At 46.1% G+C, this 6,955-nt stretch overlaps 2 long non-coding RNA genes across 3 annotated transcripts; both read right to left on the reverse strand.

Moving 5' to 3' along the window:
- Window positions 1-998: 998 nt before the first annotated feature.
- Window positions 999-4,163, reverse strand: LOC121019499 (uncharacterized). The gene is made up of 3 exons (XR_005785624.1): window positions 4,140-4,163; window positions 1,825-1,955; window positions 999-1,437 (listed from the first exon to the last, which is right to left on the reverse strand). It is a non-coding gene; the product is annotated as an uncharacterized LOC121019499 (long non-coding RNA).
- LOC121019500 (uncharacterized) lies at window positions 2,497-4,102 on the reverse strand. 2 transcript variants are annotated; one of them, XR_005785625.1, is made up of 3 exons: window positions 3,636-4,102; window positions 2,774-2,969; window positions 2,497-2,687 (listed from the first exon to the last, which is right to left on the reverse strand). It is a non-coding gene; the product is annotated as an uncharacterized LOC121019500 (long non-coding RNA). The 2 variants fall into 2 exon arrangements; XR_005785626.1 differs by having other exon boundaries at window positions 2,774-2,984.
- Window positions 4,164-6,955: the final 2,792 nt, after the last annotated feature.

Genomic DNA, 6,955 nt, shown 5'->3' on the forward strand with positions numbered 1-6,955 from the left:
TTCCATCTTCCTGGGCAATAACAGGAGTGTCTACATTTTAGAGTTGTCAGGGGTTGTTATCTGAGGAGCAGTTGAACCAACCAAAGGCTTGGATGTGGCTCAGCACACGTGGGCTGTTATCACAACACTACTCAGTGCCCGGCTCTGTGCCAGCTGTTGGGGAAACAGGACAGACGTGGTCCCAGCAGCAGGGGGGCTGAGAGGACAAGAACATTTTGCTCTGTAACCCCCTTGCTTTTTCATCATAGATGGAAATGCCACTATCGCCAGCCCGAGTGTAAATCCTCAGTTCAGACGTGTCGCTCTTTGCTGAACTTTGCTGGAAACTTCATGATGGGTAGATCGACACATCCGTGCACAGACGCTGGGCCATTCCCAGCTGAAATCCTTGGCTGTGCCTCCGCGTGTTTTCATTCCCTTTAAAGAGAGCCCAGCGGTGAGGGGCAAGACGAGGGGAGGGAAAGACGTCTGGCAGGGGATAGACTGGAGATCATATTTAATGTGGCCCAGTGATAAATCAGTGTGTGCGTTGGGCATACATTTTTGCTTAGGGTAGCACAGTCACAACAGATGTATGAAAAATCCAACCAAAACCAAACCAGACAAAACTGCAGGAGAAAAAAAAAAAAGAAAAAAAAAAAAAAAGCAGGTGGTGTTGTCAGCTTCATGCAACTACAACCCCCAACCATGGATTGATTCTTTAAGGCGCCTCACTGTTCTTCTGATGGGGAAGCAAAGGCCCTCGGGTCTTCTTTGTCCCCCCCCCCCCCCCCCCCCCCCCCCCCACCCTGCTGCGTTTTCACTGTGGCGATGCTTTAGCTGTCACCTTTCGGTGACAAATGTCCCCCTTGTGGGTGTTGAATTTATTCAGCTAGTCCACCTAGGAAAGATTACAAATGAGGAACAAGGGTCAACTCTATGAGACGCAGTTGCAAAAGGGAAAAAAAAACAAAGTGGCTCGAGAGCCAGGCTCCAAAAGGGAAGTGCAATGAGACAGATTCAATTCTGACTAGTATGTATTTACAAAGAGAGGCCCGAAGGCAGTAAGAAGGAAACGCAGAGCCTCCGCTCGCTAGAAGAGCGATTAGGGACCATCCGGTGTGCGCTGAGTTAATTGGCTTGCGCCACGTACTATCTGGAATTAATCTTCCGTTTCTTTTGTATTCGTGTCCGGCTTGGGAGGGCTGCATGTGGAAGATGGGTATAGCTGAGCAGATCATACCGTGCAAAAGTAATTCTTTTGAGCAGGCATAGCCAAATGAAGGATGCTCTCTCAGCTAAGAGACTTGACATTCAGGAGGCAATGGAGGGGCTGAGGAATGCAAACAGCTGTTACCGACTGGGCTGTTGACAATAAATCTTGGTCCAAGCTACTCAAAAGTCACCACGCGTTGTGTGGAAAGGCTTCGGCTGTGCTCTTCCCGGGAGGGGGCTTGGCTGGAGGGAGAGAAAGGACAAAGGAGGTCAGGGTGAGAGGAAAAGGTGCCGCGCCTACTCTGTTCCCCACAGTGATGTTCCTTGGAAGGCCGGGGTGGGGAGGGAGAAGCTTTCTGCAGCCCCAGGGCGAAGCTGGTTCCATCCCCCCTCTTCCCTGGGCATCTACGGCGTCTGAGCATTTACTTAGGTATTACCTTCACTCACCACAAGATGTCTGAAAGTTAGGTAACATTCTATTTTTTTTCAATAAGCTTCAAATTTTAGGATAGTTTCAGATTTAGAGAAAAGTTGCAAAGGTAGAACAGAGATTTCAGGACCTCTCTCGCTTTTCCCCATTGGCCATCTCTTACCTCACTGGGGTGCATTGATTAAAATGAAGGAACTGACCTTGTTAGGTCTTTGTGTGGACCAGTTCTCCCAGTAATGTCCTTGTCTTTGTCCACTTGGGATGCTATCATAAAAAGGCCGGGGTGTGAGGGGTTCAAACAAAAGGCATGTATCGCTCACCGCTCTGGAGGCTGGAAGGCAAGATCAAGGGGTTGGTAGATTTGGTATCTGGGGAGGGCCTGCTTTCTGGTTCATAGATGGTGTTGCTATGTCCTCACTGATGGGAAGGGACGAGGTCTCTCTCTGGGGTCTCTTTTGTCAGGGAAGTCCCATTTTGGGGAGCTCCCAAAGACCCCACCCCTTGATACTATCACTTTAGGGGGCAGGATGCAACATGCGAATTTGAGGGGGACACAAACATTCAGTGTCTGGCTGTCCTCCACCTGTTCTGGAATCCCATCCAGGTACCACGCTGCGTGTTACCATCACATTCCCCAGGCTCCTCTGGCCTATGACAGTCTCTCAGTCCCTCCTTGTTTCTCGCATCCTTGCCATCTTGAAGAGCACTCCTTATCCTTTTTCTAACATCTCAAGAAATTAAGCCTCAGAGGGGTGAAGGGACTTTCCCAAGTTCAGGCAGCCTATGGAGGCCATGTCAGATTTCCTTGGGGACACCTTGAGTCAGGGTCTCAGTCTTATGCCTTAGAATCACCAGATGGACTTGCTGGGGCCCCCAGAGTGTCAGGTTCAGTAGCTCTGGCCTGGAGCCAGGATTTGCACTTCTAGCAAGTTCTCAGGTGATGGTGATGGTGCCTTCGGTCCAGGGACCACATTTTGAGAACCGCTGCTTTCAGCCCTGTCCCTTCGGAGCTGTTTATCCAGGTCGAAATCATCAGATGGTTGTCACATCTCCACTGCTCTTTCTGAAGTGTACAAATGAAGTTAGACACTGAAGTGACTTTCTCACCCTGCCTCCCTTCCTCTCCCCACTGTTTTGAGCATCACTGACCCAGGCGGAAGGAGTGTGGTTCAAAGGCATTTGCTACCCTGGGCAAGTAAGAAGTGCATGGTGCTTGTAACCTGGCAGAGACTGGTTTGTGCCCCATCCCGTCACATCTGAGGGCAGCTTTGTGGCTTCATGGGAACGTTAGTCTGCAAAACGTTAGCGACTGATTCCTACTTCAGACGTGGAGCCAAAACAGTTACTGAAAAACAGGAGACTGACAGATGAAACAGTATGAACTCTATGTACTCCCTTGGAAATAGTAATATATTATTAATCTATAGTTTCTTCTTGAGAAGGTTGACATTTATTCATTCGAACTTTATTCTTCCTTTCCTGTTTTGTTTTGTTTTTTTTTTCTGTTTGTTTTTTAATGCTGCTAGAAAACTGAAATGAGCTAGGGGCACCTGGGTGGCTCAGTCGGTTAAGCTTGAGACTTCGGCTCAGGTCATGATCTGACGGTTGGTGAGTTCAAGCCCCGAATCAGGCTCTCTGCTGTCACCGTGCAGCCTGCTTTGGATCCTCTGCCCCACCTCACTCTCTGCCCCTCCCCTGCTCTCGAAGGCTCTCCCTTTCTCGCTCAAAGATAAATAAACATTAAAAAAACAAAAAAAACAAAAAACCCGAAAGGAGCTAAAAGCGAGACCTGCATTTGGTTAACTACCGATTTCGGAATGATGGCACCAAGGAAAATAAATGCACAACAGGGACTTCCTGAAGAGGCACACACACTGATTGAACTCACATTAGTGAATGGCGAAGTAATGCCTTTATGCCCATATAACAGCTTCCAGAGACCTGGCATTTACTGAAGCCCCAGGTAAGAAATCACCATGCCTTCTTAGTTACTTAAAAACAAATTACTTACATTGTATGTTGTTTTCCGGAGCCGTTTGTGAAGGGATAGCTCATCCCCCCCCCCACCCCGCCCCCCACTCCCGAGCTTGACCCTGACACTATTTTTGGTTATCTCTTCACAAGGGACTTGAGGAAAAGAAAAATAAAAACACACAGCCTCCCGAGTACTATCTGGAAAAGTGCTGCAAGTTTTTCGAAACTCTTGAAGAATTCATAACCGTAAGCACTTCCCCAGATTAATGATTAATGCTGTTTTCAAGCTCTCTCCGTATTTCATACTTTGATTAGCAGCGCAACAGGACTTTTAAGTCGGGCCGGATTCCCAGTGAAATAGAGAACTTTAGTCGTTTCTTTTGTTACCCTGCACATCTCTGCTCCTTAATCATTTAAAAACACTTCCAAACCAAGGCAGCGTTATGCCCAGAATTCGCGATCCCTAAAGACCACCAGGAAGCCGAGTCCGATGCAAAAGCAAAGAGCCTTTATTCGAGCTAGCTTGAGCTCAATCCCCTACCTGCACCGATCCAGCGGTGAGATGGGGAGTTTCAAAACCACAAAGGTTTTATAGGGGTCTAGGGGCAGTTGGTGAGGTAGTGGCTGTGGCCTCGGCCGATTGGCTGGGGAAGGGTCGGAGTCCTGTTACGCAGGTCGCCGGGCTGTTTTGATCAGGAAGTTTGAACGGGTGAGTGGTAGGTTACTCAAGGAGAGGAGGCTGGTCTGAGGTTTCTGTGATCTTCCCGGAAAGGGGGCCATGTCGGGGACATAGTCACTCAAGGTGGAGGACACAGAACAAGATGGAGTCGGCCGGCGTAGGCCCGCCCTTTCAGCAGGTTTCCTAAACCAAAGCACATATCATCATGTGCAGGGCCCTGGGGGGCCAGGCGGAGGACCCACTTCTGCGTGTGTTCGCATATTTAATCATCCCATTTGGGGGGAGATAATCAGTTTTAGTTTTCTTAGACCGCGTTCACTTGCTTTTGTTATTTTCTTGACTTCAAAGATCATCCTGACAACTGTTTTTCTTCGCAACAAGGCTGATGGTATTCCTCCAGATCCATCTGATTTCATGGCCTTCAAGGTTGCTTTCATGTATTATGAATTTCTCAATTGGCAGTGTGTATTAGATGGAAACTTACACCTCTTTGTAGAAGTGTTTATCTTGCACAAGTTGTTGCTAGGGTAAAAAGCAATTGAAGGAAATATTAATGTTTCCAGAGGAAGGCAGAAGCATGGTTGGCAAAAGCCTTCTCAGAAACAGTGTGTTGGATCATGCTTTTGAGATGTGTGATGTTTTCTTTTTGTCTCCTGGTGTCTCTCCCGTTCCCCCATTAAGCAGGGAGTTGGCTCTGTGTTCCTTGCCTTGGGGTGGGTTTGGGGCACACTCTCCTTTTCCTCTCTCCCACTTTCAGCATCCTGAACCCATTCAGGAGAAACAGGGTTTGACCACAGAGGGCTTTTCCCCAAACTTAGAAAGGGGCTCTTGCTTAGGTCCCTGGGTCTCTGAACTGGAAGAGCAGCAGAGAGAGCTAGGAGATTTTGAAACAGGAATTGCATAATGCCTGCAAGCAACAGAGACCACCTTCTCCTAATTTTGTGGCTTGAGCTGCTTGCAACGTGGGTTAAAAAACAGAGAAGACTGGAGGCAAGTAGTCCAGAGCTGGTGTGCCAGTGACACAAGGCAATCAGGGACACCTATCTTTTTGTTCCTTTATCCGCACTTTATGGTTTTTCTTTCTCAAGGTTGCCTCAAATTCCAAAGTGGCTACCAGGGCACCAGCCATCACATCTGAATTCTTGGCCACAGGAAGATTGAAAGACTGCTTCTCCCAGGCAAAACAAAAACTCCTTTTGAAAGATCTACTGCAGAAGTTGCTTGTAATACATCTATTGACATCTCCTTAGAACTTAGTCACATGGCTGTATCTAGCTAAAGTGGAAAGCAACTAGCAGTGCCTGCCACACACCTGAAGGGGCTAATGACCTTTAGCAAAGAAAGCTTCATCTGCCCTCTATCTGCATCGGTGAACATGGACCACTAGGCAGAGGGCACTGTGTGCCCTTCGTCTTCCTCAGTGAATTGGCACAATGAAAAACCAGCGGAACCTTACCACACCTTGGGGGTGGGTGTAGGGAAGAGCCTAGGACCTTCAAGCCAAAGGAATGAGGCTTGAGATAGAGATTAAGCAGAGTTATAAAGATAAAGCAAACTTTGATTTCTTAAACGCATGAGTTTGGACAGAGATTTGTAGTAAGTATTAGGGTAGGGTATCTGAGAGCTCAAATCTTCATTTAAATGCTTTATTTTCTTTCTTTCTTTCTTTCTTTCTTTCTTTCTTTCTTTCTTTCAAGTTAAACACCAACACTTGATTTATTGATTTTGTTATAAAAATGCATCACTTGGAAGGCTTGAGCAATATTTTTCTAAAATGACCCTGCTAATTTCTGAGACAGGGGCTGTATATTTTACCTCAGCAGAATGCTTGATAAACCTAGGCACTTTTTATTTGTTAAATAAGTGAATCAATGGTAATCTAAGAGATTTTAGCCCCCCCTGTGTTTTGACATCTATTTGTGTGTCTATATTTGTCAAAACTCCTTTAGTTACACGTTACAGAAATTGAAATCAAAATGGTTAAGACAAAATCTAATTTATGACTCTTACAATTTAAGCCATAGGCTTCAGGCATGGCTGTATCTAGGTGTTTAATGATCTTATCAAAACAAGGCTCTGTATTCTCCAATGAACTTTTCTCTGTATTGGCTCCACTCTCCCCTCTTGGTGGTAGGATGACTGTTAGTAGCTCCATGAAAGCCAGTTGTTTAGCTTTGAGTCCAGAGAGTAAAAATATCATTTCTTAGGCAGCATTTCTTAGGCAGAATGCTCTCTCAACTATTTCATTGGCTCTGATTGTTCTGACTTGGAATTAGAAACCTTCTCCAAATATTTCACTAGAATGTGATAGGCTTTAAGACTCATGCCCACTGTGTCAATCTGGGGCCAGGCAGGAGAAAGAAAACATACTATTATTTGAACAGAAATAATTTAAGACAGGTGGTCAAATCCAGTCTTTGCCTGCTTTTGTAAATAAAGTCTTACTGGGACACAGCCATGCCCGTACATTTAAGTGTTCAGTTTATGGCTGCTTTCAGGCCAAAAGATAAAAGAGTGGAGTTGCTACAACAGAGACTGTATGACTCACAAATCTAAACATTTACTATCAAGGTCTTCATGGAAAGTTAACCAACCCATCTGTAATTTTACATAAACGAGTGACAGCACAATGAAGCCCTGAAAAGGAACAAAAGGAGAAAAGCAGAGTAAACTATCAT

This window comes from Herpailurus yagouaroundi, unplaced genomic scaffold (assembly GCF_014898765.1).
Source record: "Herpailurus yagouaroundi ecotype Mexico unplaced genomic scaffold, PumYag 222, whole genome shotgun sequence".
Taxonomy (NCBI): domain Eukaryota; kingdom Metazoa; phylum Chordata; class Mammalia; order Carnivora; family Felidae; genus Herpailurus; species Herpailurus yagouaroundi.